This window comes from Aphis gossypii, chromosome 1 (assembly GCF_020184175.1).
Source record: "Aphis gossypii isolate Hap1 chromosome 1, ASM2018417v2, whole genome shotgun sequence".
NCBI lineage: Eukaryota > Metazoa > Arthropoda > Insecta > Hemiptera > Aphididae > Aphis > Aphis gossypii.
The window spans coordinates 29,162,213-29,179,095 of record NC_065530.1 but is presented as its reverse complement, the minus strand read 5'-3'; the positions used below and the strand labels follow the sequence as shown (position 1 = coordinate 29,179,095).

The 16,883-nt window shown below is 24.7% G+C and overlaps 1 protein-coding gene across 4 annotated transcripts in view; it reads left to right on the top strand.

Annotated features, from left to right (window-relative positions):
* The first annotated feature begins 8,643 nt into the window (after positions 1 to 8,643).
* LOC114132429 (uncharacterized) overlaps positions 8,644 to 16,883 on the top strand; it is a 127,464-nt gene continuing 119,224 nt past the window's right edge. For 3 of the 4 annotated variants that reach the window (XR_003593051.2, XM_027997893.2, XM_027997890.2), the window contains exon 1: positions 8,644 to 9,023. The gene's annotated coding sequence lies outside the window, so the exon portion shown is untranslated. Of the gene's footprint in view, positions 9,078 to 16,883 lie in introns of all 4 variants that reach the window. The other variant, XM_027997892.2, reaches the window with a different exon arrangement.

The following is a 16,883-nucleotide window of genomic DNA, read 5'->3' as shown; positions in this document are numbered from 1 at the left end:
TTTGTCTAGAGCAAGTCGTGAAATAATATTATTCTATTTTATAATATAATCATACAATTTTGTACCGCATTTTCATTATTAGACACCTTATTGTTACTCTGCGTCGCTATAAAATAAACAAAACATGTATCCATAACGCATATTTGTAGTAACTCAGGTCATAATAAATTATATTAGATATTTATAAAAACAAATTATAATCAATACTCACTTGTTTATATAATCGATTAATATACTTGATATTTTAATTATAATGGGATCTTTTGAATGACGGTATACGTGTAACAATATAACGTATAGATGTAGGATATTATTTTATATTTATTATTGTAGAAGATGATACTTTTGGGTAGATAATAAATTAATAATGCATTATAATATAATTTTGATATAAATACATATTATAATATTATGCTGTAACGTTTACCTAATAAAATATTTGCGTAAACACATATTTTACGTGTAAGTATAGTAGTAACTTAGTGGATATTAAAATCTTGTGGTGACGAAGAAAGAGTGCTAATGAACTTATTTCAAAACCACACATTTATGACGCTGATTAATTCAAAAATATAATCTCTCTTGAATAAATATTATTGAAATAAATAATTGGTTGAATTAAATTCCGTATAGGTAAGCGTTATCTGTAATTTCTGAATAAATGGTTTGGTATAAATAATATGGTAACCATACAATAAATAACAGATTAATAATATGGCGAATAAACAATATAAACTAACCAAAAAAATATTAGTATAATTCAGTTTCCATACTTTTAGATTTCCATAGTATATAATATGTATAATAGTCGATTCTCAGAGCTATTGGTTTTACGATAATGTGTTATTTTCGTAAACACTGAAGGGTGGTAAATGTGCTCATATATTTTTATGTGTATTATTCTGTATTTGTTTGACGGAAATTGTATGCCTTTATAAATAAATAATAACAATATTGTATTATTGATATTATTGATTAAAATATCTAATTATTTGTAATAGTTCCAAAATGTACTATACCTAAATCATTTTATTACTGACAATAAAGTTGCAAACGATTAATACGATTATTTTAAGTTGAGATAAGTAGTAGATTAAGTATAATAATACAAGTAATGAACAAATTAATATAAATTGGTACATACATTTTGTATACGGCTGTTGGCTAGTATTGAATACATTTTTATGACTATCCTACTATAAAATAATTTAACTGTATACAAAAAATGTAATATTTTAAAATGTGTTTACATATAATTACATTTAATATTATGTTGCTTTTACTGTAAATAATTAAACGCATTGTAGTGTTCTTATTTCCGAGATGAAAGTTACAAAAATATCAAAAAAATAATAAACTATTCGTTTAAAAAAGTTTTTTCTAAATTTTAAAACCTGTTTGAATTTGTGAATTCTTTTTAGGATATCTTTATATTTAGCGCTGTTTGAAATTATATTTATTATGCATACAATATTGATTTATATACATCATTTCAAAAACACCAAGTGTTCATTTTTATAGTTGTTCATTAATATTTTGTTTGAATTTAAAAGGTATGGACACTTTATACATATTGATTTATTACGATTTGTGTTAACATAAATAAAATAAATCTACTTTATTAAATTTATATAATTTAGGTGTATCTAACTTGCGAAGTTTAAATTAAAAAGTAATTAAATTCAGAAATTGAAGTTTGAAAGAAAATTGGTACTTAACTGACTAGTTTTTTTTTTAATTTAGATAGTACCTATTATAACACGTGATATAGATTAGGAACTTAAATTCTCTCCTATTCAGTCCATATTCGTGTTGTACAAAAATAAATAAATTAAACACTTGTTATTATTGATTGTTTACTTTTTTACCGTTCTACAATATTGTAGACACGTTTTTTTTACCAATATCTATTTTTTTTTTTTTTTAATTTAAATTACTTAATAAGTGTAAACAGAATTATTATAGTCAGTAGGTAAACACTGAATACTGTCTCGCTTCACTGACTTGGGCGGTGTTTCTAATCAGAAAATTAAAAATCACTTACTTAATATTGAAAGCAATAATAAATCATCTCATTCAAAAGACGACTGTATGTGATGATAGTATTGTTTAGGTTTATATAATAAAAAAAAATGTATTTGTTTTTAACAATACATTACGCTTCAATAATATAAGAGTCCAACTGTTATCAAAGTTTTGTTTCATTGATCAAAACTTGTAAAGTAATTTTCAAGGTCTAAGAAACACCGATCAGATTACAAATATAATTTTATTTTGAAATAGCTTAACTTCTATATAATTTGTCATTTAATAAGTATTTTTATAGTGGCAATATTTTTAGTATTGAAAATTTATCCTAGGACATTTTTATAGAAAGCTTTAGTTCGGAGAACAATAAATAGTCTAGAGAAAATTAGATTTTATAAGAGAACCATCAATCTTTGAAAAAATCTTTCTATTGGTCGTTAAATGAGTAATTGTTACGACCACAGGGGTGTTTGGGGATTTTGAAATGACATACGACCAGGAACCGATTATTCAACAATTTATGGTTTTTTTGAACTATTAAGTACCTATACACAATTTATGAAACAGTTCACTTTATCACTAATTCATAATATTATACCAGTTATATTAATATACTGTACGTTTATAATTTTTTTTCACTACTTTTTCGAAAGCAAACTCATTTAGCATTTAGCGGACTGGAACCAAAAAAGTGACGGGATTTAGATATAGAGTGGCCACATCTGTATATTGTTTGTAAACGAAACAAAATACATATACTAAAAAAACTCTTGTTTTTACATACTGTATATTTTCAATAATAATCATAACATTGCACATATAACTTATAATATGATAGATTGTGGTTAGCTTTTTAGCAATTTATTAAAAGTATCTCTTTTTCCATTATAAGTATCTCTAGGGCTATAATTAGGAATTTTGTGTCCCGGGCACAATATTCATGGCACCCATTTTCAACACGGGTTTTTAATATCATAAGTTTAGTGGTAGCCAAAATTTTTTCATAATGGTCCATAAAAAAATTAATTTTAGATTCTAAGCGGAGCAATGAATGTATTGTTTTGACAATTATGTGTATTATTTTGTCTACATCTACGATAATTAGTCAATTTTGAAGATGATTTTGATTTTTGGATACAAATTGGGGTTTGATTTGTACTTGAAAGGGGTAAAAATTAAAAATTATCAAAAAAAACAAACAAACTATTAAGAAAAAAACTAAAATTTTAACAAAAATTCAGTTTTCAACAAAATCAATTTTATTTTTATTGGTGAAATTCGAAAATAAATAACTGTAGTTATTTAAAATTTTCACCAAATAGTTGATACTTTTTAAGCTGTTTATGGACAATTAAAGTTATCAATTTATTTTATTTTATTTTTTTTAAATGCCTATAAAACATTTATGAATGGTTAAAAATGATTAAAAACGAATTACAAGATTCCTAATAAATTTTCAAGTTCCCAATTGAAATATTTCAAAAATTTTAAGTTAACATTTTTGAAATTTACAAATTATTTTGTAGTTAAAAATTCATAAAAAAAATCTGTTTATATATATAAGATCTGAAATTTTAACACATTATTCTTCATAATAATCTCATGCAAAAACTAAAAGTGTAAAAATACACAAAAACCGTTATTTTTTATATAAATTTGTATAAAATTAAGTATTTTAACAGTGGATAAAGACGTTAATTATTTTATTATGAATAAGGAGTTAAAACTTTTACGTACTTATTAAGTTAAATTATTATTTATTATAAATTGTACTATACTCAATGACATTTTTAATTTATTATTTTAAGGTATTATCTATTCAGTATTCATACTATAAATTCATATATTTTTTCTGTATTAGTAGTTATAGTAGTTCTATTTAATCAACAAAAATAAAACAAGTGATACATTTAGTAATTAAATATTTATTCATTTATTATATTTATTTGTTTTTATTTGAAATAAAAAAATATAGGTAATACAAAAAATGTATTTGAAAAATAAATAATAATTTTTGAGATAAATGTTTCTCTTTCCAAAAATTTTTTTTTTAAATTGTTTACTTGTTATATATCTAAATTATTAATAGTTTTATCATTATTATTAAGTTCAGTAAGTATATGTTTTTCTTAAGATAAAATAATCAAAAAAATATTTAAAAAAAAAACGTTTCCAAAATTTTAATTTTAATTACAAGTACATTAGGAACTGACCCATGCCCTGGTGAGCCAGTTCGCCACAGGCTTTAATTCATTAATCATTAGTCACCATACATTATATAGGTACTTGAATCAGTTGTTTAATTTATTCAATTTTCTCGTATATTTTAGTACCTACGTGTTTGAACATTTTCATCCATTGTATTCCTTTCTGGTTATTTTGCACAGCACATGGACAATCCGTCACATGAGATTCAATTTTCTACTTTTACCATACAGCTGCGACTCATCTTATATGAGTATTTTTTAAAAAATAATTTGACAGATGTTTTCGATTTAAACTATCATCTGAGCTAAAGCAACGTTATAGAGGCACTGCTTAGATTGTATATATATATATATGTTTGAAAAATAATTATTTCTTACTTTTATATGGAACCATATACAATACTTTAAAAGATTAATGTATAATAAGCTTTATTTGTGGTAGGCAGTAGGTACGTAGAATTATTATTATTATTATTATTAAGAACTAATAATAATAATAAACAACCCATCAGTCCTATTTATAAAATTTTCCCATATTCTGAACTTAAAATTATGTTACCGTGTAAATATATGATGGACATTTTCGTTTAAAACTCACGTGTTTAAAATATGCACAGTTATTATTAATATATAATGTATAGGTATAATGTTAATATAATCTAACTACCTAAATACCTAATCAGTATAAAAATTAATAGTATACCAAAACACTTATGGAAAGATAGATTTCACGTGTGTAAAAAATTTTAAATTGTAAAAAAAACATTTTTTTTGTACTTATAATCAAAATAATATTCGAATCTATAGTATAACATAATTTATTATTCTATTTAAAGAATCGAAAAACTAGTATACATTATATTCATATCATTAAACACGATAATTGTATACTTATTTAAACATTTAGGTTTGATATAGATTTTTTCACCGTATAAAATCTATATTTTTAGTAAATAAAATAGTTAAATTAATTAATTAAAAACAAGAAAAACCATAGAGCACTTCAAATGAAACTTTAAATTGTTTCCCAAACTAACTGTACTCAGTTATAATTAATTGAATTATGGAGTGTATGTAATTTTATGATTATGTGAATTATACTTTTATAATATTCCATAAATCACTAAACTACATCAAATAATTTTAATCACCTTTGTGCTTACGCCATATAAATTTGATTTATGTTCAAACAACAGTGAATATGGTGGTTGCTGTTGACTATTATTTAGAGAAAGATTTATTAAAGATAAATAACTACGGTGGTAGTTGTGAAGTATAGATTTTACGTATAAACACATTTAGATTAAGTATTATAAAAGTCAAAGTAAAATCAATATTTGGTCCAATTCTATCTTATTATAAAGTTTATTATGTTATTAGATGTAAAATATTATGTGAAATATATTTTTTCCTGAAAGATTTTATAATATGTAAATTTATATAAATTAACGTATTTTAATATAATGGAAGAATAATAATAGATAAGTTTGGAGTATAAAATAATATATAATATAAAGTAGTACGGTGCATTTTAGTCAATAAATCATTAAAAACTTGATGCTTCACAAAAAAAAAAATAATAATAATAATAATAATTATGAATAGATTGCGTTTGTTGACATTTCTTTAAAAATTTTCGACGGTCGTTGGTTGTTACTCGTTGGTAGTTATTCTCTACGATAAGAAAAACAATTGCAGCAGAATAAATAGAAAAATGACCTCTTAAAAGTAATGTATAAACTCAATTTCGATCTGCATGAAACTTGTTCTTGAGTACTCGTGTCTAGAAAAAAGTCCGCAGAAAATGGTGATAAAATAAAATTATTGTTATACCAGCTAGTACGTTATTCGTTTCGATCAGAATCTATAATAAGTTTACTAAAATCTCAGAATAGAAATATAACAGTAATACTGGTTTCTCCGTCTCAGATGATAAAACAACAGCTATTTACATTTAAATCTCGTTTATCAATTATTATTGAAAATAATTTGGTCGAACTAAATCAAAAATTATAAAATCAAAAGAAATTAAAAACTTCACTCTATAACAATTTATTTTTAACCTTATCAAAACTTTTAAAGTAACCATTGTAAATTAGCATATTTGTATACACTTGTTCGTGTTGACAACTACAAAGGTTCGAAGTATTTAAAGGAATGAGAAAACGCTAATAATATATCATATTGTCAGTTTCGTGACATTGTGTAGTGCGCAGTGCAATTCATGACAATTTGCATTCATATATCAACAACACGAAGATATAAAATGCTTTAACAGTTATGCTAAAGTTATAAAAACAAAAAATATTATTTTGGAATTAATGATACCATTATTCTATTTTTTTAATGGAGGCAATTATTTAGTTATCGAAAATAAACATGCATTTTTATATGAACTATAAACTGATATAATACGGTATTAGTATAACATTACAATATAATACCATTCATCCGTCTTATAAACAACTTAAATAAAATATAGTTTAATTTATGACCAGATATAGTGATATTGTAAAGTTAACAGTAAAATAATTGCTTATTAATTATTATCTATGCATGCGATTATTATTTAATGTAATAAAACAAAAATTAATTTTCAAATAATTTAGTTTTAAAATTAATTAATCCTGTTTGTTGAAGTAAAAGGTTTAGTAATTTTATATTTTAATTGCATTGGTTAAATAAACAATATTATTGCTATACTATGTATATTTTTTTGAAATACCCAAATACCTATTGGTATCCAACTTATACTAATTACAAATATTAACAATAATAGTAATTTAACACGAAGTAATGAAAAATTATTGATTTTCACCCAAAGTAAAAACTGGTCGTGTATATTATTATTGTTGGGAAGCACGATAAACGTACATTAAATAGAGTTGCATTATTGTATTAAAATGTTGATTTGTTTTAATTCATTGCTTTTGAATATGCGTCATTCGAAGACTACCAATAATATATTTTGGAAATTATGCATTTATCAACACTACACTTTAATAATATAATACATTATATATTATGTAATGTTTATTATTTGGGTAATAAATTAAAACCGTAGAATGCAAATCTCGAAAATGGCTTTGATTTTTATTTGTACATTTTTAAGATAAAGCAACGGTGATACGTACTACATACATAATAGACACTGGTCGCGTTCAAAAAGTTCAAAAAACCCTAGAGTCGGTCGGGTTGGGTTAGGTTAGCTGATCTAACTTAACGAGGTCTTTGCGCGTAGCTCGAGGACTATTAAAATTAATGTTGAATGGCCTAAGTAAATATATTTTCGCGGGAATCCGGACGATGACGACGCGGTCGTTCGTATAAGACCTCGAAACAATAACATTACAGTGCATTGCTGTACCGTGTGGTAAGAAAACATCAGAAACAACAATAACAATAACAACAAAAACAATGACAACGGCGAGAAAAAGATATATTATATATTTTATACTATGTTATAGATATAATAAATTTTAATGTAAAAAAAAATTATTTTGAATAAATTTTAATATTATGCACTCGAAATTTACAAGTATGAGAAAATAATGTTTATGTTACAATTATACGCAGTCACGCAGACGATGTAAGTCAAAGAACATAAATATGTCCGATTACTAAAAAAAATTCATTATCTTCGAAATAATAAAATAATAACGACCGAACGTTTACCTAAATCTGTTGATGTTAATGAAATATTAATGAATATTAATGTAAATATTGTTGAAATTTGTCTACTTTTTACTGAAAAGTTTTTATTCGGTATTTAAAATTTTCTAAATTAGTTTTTATTTCAAACCGTAATTCGACATAAATATTATACAAAAAAACATTTGTTACACGTCTAGAAAAACTGCAGAGAAGTAAAAAAAAAAAAAAAAAATATGTAAAACAAATAGTTAAATTAATATTCTATATTATTTTAAACTATAAATTCCCGTAATAAATAGACAATATACATCTTTTGACATTTTTGTCAGAATATTGCGATAAACACGCTGGCGTTCTTTTCCAATTTTTCACCCAATTAAAGAAAACACATTTTTCGTGACTTTTATCGTCCAATATAAAATATATTTTTGGGGGATTATCTCTTTCTCACCCCCCACGTGACCGAGTACAGTGGCGACAGTTGTATATTATAACGACGTGTGTTATCTGCTTTTAGGTTAGGTATAATAATAATGTTATTATTACGCACACAGCCATTATTATTATTACTATTATTATTATTATTATTATTATTTACCATGGTCGCTATCACGGCGGACGATGTTACGCTGCAGCGGCGGCGGCGTCGTCGTCGTCGTCGTCGCCGTCGCCGTCGAGTTCGGGTGGCCATGCGCGCCGAAACGTTCGCCGGCCGCATCCTGCGCGCCCGAAACAGTCACGTGTGTATCGCCGCAAAGGATGTGGTGTCCTGCCACAGCCACAGCCACCGCCAACGCCGCCGTCGCTCCTCTCTGCCGCCGACGCCGCCGCCGCCGCCGCTAACGCTACCGCTAACGTCGTCACCGCCACCGCAGCGGCCGCCCGACGCCGTTTTTCTATTGTTATCAACAGACGACAACGCGCCGACTGCGGCGCACCGGTAGGCGCAGTGGTGGTGGTCGTCCGTCGTCGCCGGCCGCGCTTTCATAAAACGCGACCACGCCGCCGCCGCCGCACACGCGTCGTGTTGGCCACGAGAGAAACGTGTCGACACCGCTGCCGCTGCCGTCGTCGTCGTCGTCCGATGTCTCTTGTTTTCGACGCGTCGCACGTTGAACGACGATCACATCACAGGTATACACACACCTTATATACATCGTTGGCGTAAGTCCATCCGACGGATTTCGGGTAGGCGTAAAACCTATTTAACCGTCCAATAATATTTACGTATATATATATAATCACGAAGACAAATTAATAGTCGTGTTTAAATAATTACACGACGACGACCGTGAGCTTCGTTCGCATGCAATTGTTTTTTATTGTTTTTTTTTTTTTTTTTTTACTATTCAGATTTTATAATATTATAGGTGTTTACACGTATGTGTGTGTGTATAAATATAAAATATGTAATAAGCGACGTCCAAAATCTGCGTCACGGTTATCGGAACCTGCAGTCGACGAATTTTTTTCCCTGTCAACTAGATCATTTTTTTCGATTTACGATAAAGTCAAACTTATTATAATAACACGTTCTTGCAGCAGGTTCGTTTTGGTTCTAAGGTCTTAGGCATCATAAGGCTACGTATAAAAAACGTTTATTACAAAATCTACGATGTCGTTCCCTGTGTAATAAATTGTTAGTAATGTAATAAACATTTTAAATATCAAAATAAACCCTGATTTAACTTCATTGTTTGGCATATATTCATTTTTTTTTTAAGTATGATAGGATATATTTTAGCTAGAGACATTCTATTAAAACAACTATAGATACATTCAATGTTTAGTGATGGTTGCATATTATCTATTAATGTTGATAGATTATGAAGAATCCAACACAACAATTAAATTATTTTAATAGCAGGTATTATGCACGTTGAACCTGTTACATGATACTAAGGAATGCAATTGTATCAATGTGCATCCCCATAATTATATTACTGTTTACGTAGACATAATATTATAATATAAACAAAGGTGGAAAAAATATTACTCAAGTTAGTTAACCGTCGACTCAATATTTAAAAATCTCGTTGAGGTATAATAAGTCATCATACAATATATTTGACCGTAAAATATTACAATGAATATGGAGAAAAACATCAATTTAAAGTAGCTGAAAAGAAGTTTGTTAATTTTTTTATAAATTACCAAAGGAATCGCAAATGAACGTGAAACTTGAATTTTTTTTGTAAGATAAAAACAATAAACATTTATATGCTTCCTATACTATTTTATTTTTTTACGCTCCATTGGTAGGTAATGGTTTACACGATTACACGTCTTTACCAAATAAATTATTAAACTAAGGGATATTGATTAGTTTATTTTTATTTAAAATCATTACACATTTATACAGTTTCAAAATAACAGTTAATTATAATCAGATTTTATTACAATTTTATAGGCTTGTACAAAACGTGATTTTTATTTGACATTATTTTTTTAATTAGATAACTGATAAAAAAAACTTTCTTGTTACAATAGATTTTTTAATTAATTAAGTTACTAAGTTATTTAAAAAATTAACTGATTAGTTGAGTTGAAAATATTTTAAAAATTAACGTTTTTAATTATTTAATTCTCACCTTTCTTCATCTGAATAGGTGCAACAGATGATAATACATATAAATTTATATATAATATTGTACCAAGTGCCTGGTTTGATCTGTATCATATTTTATCTACTAAAAATTGTTTGGTCCTATATATCGTATATCCTACATACAAAATATGAGTACGTATTATAAATGATATCCATTTTTATAGTAACGTTAAAAATCCAGGGTTGATACAAAAAGATGACAATAAAAAATAAATAAATTAAGTTAACAAACGCAATTGTTGAGTATGAAGGAGTGTCTGCTTCATTATCTTGTCTCCAAGACAGAAACATTGAAACATAATATCAATTAATCAATCATTTTCTTTTATGTGTCTACTATTATAAATTTCAAGTATTATAGTTAAATTGTAATATCTGTATCCAAGAAAATTAAAATCAATTTTTAACCAATTTATAATTTTCTAATAAATTATGTAATAACAAATAACTACAAAAAATATATAAGTGTAGATATAGATGCATTTACTGCTACAATTTATGTGAATATTTTTCTCTACATCACATGTGGCCATTATAATAGATCGTTATTGTAACTCATTAAACACTACAAGTTTATGTAATACTTGTGTAGAAACTCCGTAAACAACAGAACGAGTTATCGAACGTAATCATCGTGGGAGAGAAATTACCAAAATGTAGCGTCAAGCCGTCAACATAAAAGATACGATTTCCTCCACCTACCCCCAATAATATATGTATATTTATTAATTTATTATAATTTCTAAGAAAGTCAATTAATAAAGAGAAAATTTACTAAAAAATAAAAGTATTTTTGAAATAAACATAATTCTCAAAAGATTATAATTATTGTACTATAATAGAATTTTTTTTTTTTTATAGTAAATAAAAACAAAATAAAGATTAATGAATGTAAAAAGATCAATAATACTTTTGTTTTATTTTATGTAATATTCCAAATAAAAAAAATATTCATCTGCTTTAAAAAAAAAACCTAATGTCGATCTAATGGTATAACAAAATTATATATTATAATAATGTCATAAATAATTACATTTTGTGTTATTTGTTAATACAATAAGACAACTTGTCACTAAAATGGTTTAACTTGAGTTAAACTGTCATTTAAAATTTTTAAGAATTTAAACAATAAATTAATTTTAGCCAGATGGAAATTTTTCATCTATAAAGTTAACATAATATAATTGTGTGTTATAAAATTAAGATCAATTTTATCCTTTATTAGATAAATTCAATGTGATAGTAACGCTTTTTATTTTAGTTCTTATCACTACCACTCCTTAGTATGCGCAATTAAAGATAATTATAAAGTTTTAAAGATTTATAAAATCTTATTAAATAATGTAATAGTCATAAAGATTTAATATGAATAACATATGACTAACTTTAAGTAAAAATTGAATACAAATATTGAAATATAACGTATTTTTAATATAAATATTTTTGATTCAATAGTCGCAATAATAATAGTGTTAATATATTTTGTTATTAAATATATCAGTTTTTAATAATGGGAAAATTACGTTGATATTTTTAGACCTGTGTTTAATATTGATATGAATTTTTTTAGTTAGTAAGCAATACATATAAATATACAGAAAATAATAATTTATTAATCTTTATACTATTTCATTAATAAGTTAGATAAATTTAACTTAATAATTATATGTAAAACAGTCAGTCATTTCAAAAATATTATGTGATTATATAAAAGTATTAATAAGTAGCCAAAAAATTTGATAAATATCTATAAATATTTATTCTGTAGATAAAAATCATATTATTAACAGAAAATTTCAATTACAATATCTTGTTTGCATATTTTTGTTTAAAATTTGACTTATTTACATTTATAATGTTTTTATTGAGTTAAAAAAATCCAATTATTTAGTCCAAGGGTATTTGAATACGGGCCAAAAATATTTTATCAAAAAATATTTATGAAAGTATAGTTTGATAAAGTTTAAAACTTTATTTTATTCTTAAAATGTATATATAAATACAAAATTAAAAATAATATAATTTACATTAAAAAAAAATGTATTCATATATTATTCATACATTAATTCTATAAATTGTATAAAATTTATCAAGTAGAGATAATGTAAGTACATACAGAATATATAATATATTCTATATAAATTTAAAAATTATTTGTACATAGTTAATTGTTATACATATTTAAAAATTAGATTAGTTCATTATATTTGCACGTTATATTGTGTTTTTCAATTTAACTTTAGCATGTATTATGAAAATAGTTTTGCTTAAACTTTTTTGTATAAAGCTAATGTTGGTCCAAGTTTTTTAATACGACAATACATAGATAAAATGAACATTCAAGAATAAATTTTACTCTAATATACTAAATATATTATAGAATATTTTAAAATGTGTATTATTGATAAGTAATAATTAAAAAATGATATTACTGTTTACTTTTGAGTATTATTTATTTTAATATCCACAATTATTTGTATCCATCTACTTTTATACTTAATTTAATATACAAACTTATGGGACGTTTATATTATCTGTGCAGGGTTAATGAATAATTTTGTAACATCTTGTAAGATATAAACTTCTGATTTTGTAATAAGATGATGAATGCAATTTCTGTTGTTTCTGTAATAACTACAAATGCGGCGATTTGAATAGGCAATTCGAAATACAACGTAATAAATGATAACAATATGAACTTTTTATAGATTATATTATTATTTTGTTTGTTTGTTTTTCAAAACATAAAATGCTTTCTGAAATTGTTTAAATTATAATTTTAATATACATACAAGCTGCCACGCAAGAGTTGAACTTTCAAGTTATTAAGACTGAAAATCTCATAACGTCGGTGTAACAAATATATTTGAACACTTTCTATTAAAATATATAGTGTATAATAAATAATAATGTTACTGATTACTCGATTAGATTTAATTATTATTGTAATGAAATATTATGTAAATTTTCAATTGAGTAACAAAGAATACAATTTTTAATTGTTAAGATTTAGAAAAAACTTATATCTATATAAAAAAAAAAAACTTCATAATTGAGTAGGTCAGTATAATAATGGATGCATTAAATTTGAATAATATAATATTATTAAACAGATTCTAAGTGGAGGTAGTTTTACAGCCTATGTTTCTTAAGATAAAACTCATACTATTTATTGTAATTAAAGTCTATGTAATGGTAAAAAGTTAAAATTTCCACTATAAATAGTATTTTTAAATTACGGAAAAATAAAAATTTCAAACGTCTATAAATAGCTAAAAAAAAACTAAATTATTTTAACAATTTTACTATATTTAAAAAAATGATATAATAAATATTTAGTAAATATTTATGTGTCATGGTCATTCGTATTTTATTTATAAAAAAAAAAAAAAATGAAATCGATATTGTCAACTATTGTTATGGCATAAATTAAAATTCTTACTTATCCTATATATATATATATTTTTTATTCTTAGGATAATATTACGATACCTAGTTATTTTGCTTTAATTCTCTACTCTCTTGCCCGTTCTATCTAAAATACCAACTTCATATATTTTCTAAAAGGAATACTGCTTGAAGAATAACAGAAGTATTTTTATTGTTTTAGAAGGTGATGATAGGCGTACACTAATAGACAATAATAACATAATAAAAAATCAATACATAAATCACTTTGCTCAGGATCTAAAATGGTTATGAATTATAATTATAATTTATAATAATATTACTATTATTTAATATTTATGAAAAAGGAAATATTTCAGTGTTCATTTCTTTGTATTTTATTTTTATTTAAAGACTTTTTTTTGATTTTTGTCAATAGCTAGGGCGCATTATAAAGCAAGCGTTGAGCCAATATACTAAAGCTCAAAGTTATCCTTTTTTTTTTTTTTGTTAAAGAAAACTATTCTAAAATTGTTTATAAAGGGTGAACGCACTTTTATGATTTGAATACTTTTATTGACAATATGGTCTCTTTACAGGCCACAGTAATAATAATATATTGCTGTTGCTACTCGGTATTTACTATGCAAAACTAATAAAACTATAAAACTCTATGTACAATGTGTACACAAAAAAAACATAATTTTGGTAAATATTTTTTTTGGCTATATTTGATTTCAAATCTCAAACTATACTGGAATTATGGAATTGAAGATTTCATAATTTAACTTGTTAAAATTTGAATGATACATGACTCTTTTAAATTTGTTATTATTATTATTTGAGTATAAAAATAAATTTATTTTAAAATAATAATATTTTAAAATTCTTATAATACTATTTTATCAGTAAATAAATGTTTTTCTATAATATATTAAAAAAATGATAAAAATAAATATTTTTTTTTACTAGTATAATCAGTTGTTTATAGTTTTTTTCGTATTGTTTACTTTGTTTGAGATAGTAATTTATTTTAATTAGATTAGATTTTAAAGTTCAGCATATACAAGACTTGTTGAAGATAGAAGCTATGATTAGGTAGGTACTCAATGAGATTTTAATCTTAATCTGGATTTGTATAATAAATAATATTATTTTCTAAGCTTTAGCTTATTTTTTTCTACTAGATAAATTACCCCAGCTTCGACTTCTAAACATATATAATTTCAGGGTTTTGTAAAATTCTCAAGATTGGAGAATACGAGCTTTACTGAACCAGAGCCTACTAACTTACTCTTGGGACATCCACTAAAAATCCCAAGAGACAAGCATTATTTAAGATATTTATTTTTCCACCAAGTTTATGGGCTTTTAGTTTACACAACTATAGTCTACAAGTTGCAACGCACAGTATAAAATCAATATCTCCCATCAAACTAATATTGTTTTGGTTGTAAATATAGATTAATTTTAGGTGGTAATCACCCGTTGTGCTAATGATACACTAACTAGTATACACAGTAAATTAATTAATACCTCTAAAGCGAACAAACAATATGTACCTTAGCTAATGATTTATGCTTACAGGGTAAGGCAGTCAGTCAAAAGAATCAACGAAATAAATGACTTAGATATTAAAATGACTTTCATACTAAAGCTCACCAAACATACATGTACGTTAATTATTATTCATTTATTCTTGTAATATGAAGTATCATGTACAATGTGTAATGTACATTATATCGATATTACATAGAAGAATTTATGTAAGTTCGTTCCAAATGAAATAATTGTAGGAATAGAATTATTCTTTGTATTGGTTTAATATCTATTATGCATTAAATAAAACTACAACATTAACAATATTAATTCATCTAATACACGAGTATAGCAGACAAAATCAATATTGGTTGAATAAAATTAAAAATGTTTCAATTATTATATTATAATAATATGTTTATAAATTAAAGCTATGGTATAATTCTAATGATAAATATTTACTTTATGGTTAGGAATTTGTAAGAGACAGAAAGAATAAAGTAAGAGATAATTATTCAAACGTTTATAAAAAAAATAATTTCAATATTAAAAGCGAAAATAATTTCTATTTTTATCGCTTTAACTACTTGACTATATATTTAATTATCTCTTACAAACAACACTATTACACTGATCATAGTTTTACTTAACAAAATTAGTTGAGATTTGGAAATGAAATAATCGTTTATGTACATTTTATTTGTACCACATCGCTTTGTAGTACATTTTTAACTATCTTATATACTCTGTAGTTCAGTGACAGTTTTACGTATTTTTTTTTTTATTCACCTTTAAGCTATATCAATCTATAAAGGTATAAATATATATATATTATATATATTAAAAAGCTATAGTATTGAGTTTCATTTTATACCCGTTAGATAGACTCGAGGATAAACGAATAGAAGAGGTCACATCGTTTTTTATTTTATTTTTAGTTTTTAAAGGACCGCACGTCAGTTAAACTTTTATTCCATTTTATTTACAAGATAAAAGTATTTTATTACATTATAACATAGAAATGCATAGCTTTTTGCACCTTTATAGGTACCTTTAGTCATTGTTGAGAAAAAGATCTATACGATCTCTCGCAATAATAATATAATGCTTACGTTGTGTCTAGTAAAGACATGAAAAAAACCATTAATCTAAACACCCATCTTATACAATGCAGACTATTACATTTCTTTGTATGTTTTTTGTTTTTTTTTTTGTGTGTTTACGGTAAAGCAAAGTATTTGCATTTTAGGTCATCTAATAAGTATAAAATATAAATGTCAAACAATCTGTTATAATATTGAGTAAAATAAGCTCTGTGAGTGAAATTGGGATTTTTAAATAGGTATATAATGAAATAAATTTATTAAAGTAAACGTGACTTATCTGTATAGTATTCTATGCATCACCAATGAATTAAAATAAAAATTTTCTGATAAAAGAATAATAATTGTGTTTGGAAT